Genomic DNA, 644 nt, shown 5'->3' with positions numbered 1-644 from the left:
GGGCGGAAATCGCGGCGGGCGGGCGGGCGGGCGATGAGGCGGAGACCGAGACGGCGGTGGGGAGTGTTTGTGTTTCGCTTTTGGTGTGGGCTGCGGGCGGTGGCGTCGCGAACTGCCTGCGTCTGCGTCTGCGCGCGTGGGAATGGAGGCGGGGCGGGGGCGGGGAGGAAGAGATTGGTAGGGCTCGCCTGGTGCAGGTGGGTGGGACGGGTTGATGACGGCGGGAGTACGAGAGAGCGCCTACCTACCTGGCACTGCCAGGCTTGTTGGCTCAGCTCAGCTCGCTGAGCCAAGCGGCAACCAGCGCCAGCTGGTCTCCTCACCCCTTTCTCGCGTGTTGCGTATCGTGTCGTGTGTGCACTTCTCTCTTTTCTTTTAGCTGAAAAGGAAGTCGCGCTTCATGTGGCGACAAGAAGAGGTTTTGGGTTCCTCCGTACCCAACTGTGCAACCCGAAAAATCCAGAAGCGGGGCACGATATACGCACGGAAACGCGTACGTACACACAACCGTTCTTTTTTCTTTTCGGAAATGTTAACGCCCACACGTGTGGGCGTTTGCACATCGCCCACACGCTTTCATCACCATTCATTTTGCCACGTATGAATAGATGACATCAGTAGATTTTTTTTTGGTTTTCGGCTTA

This window comes from Triticum dicoccoides, chromosome 2B (genome assembly GCF_002162155.2).
Source record: "Triticum dicoccoides isolate Atlit2015 ecotype Zavitan chromosome 2B, WEW_v2.0, whole genome shotgun sequence".
Lineage (NCBI taxonomy): Eukaryota > Viridiplantae > Streptophyta > Magnoliopsida > Poales > Poaceae > Triticum > Triticum dicoccoides.
Note: the sequence above shows the minus strand (reverse complement) of the source record.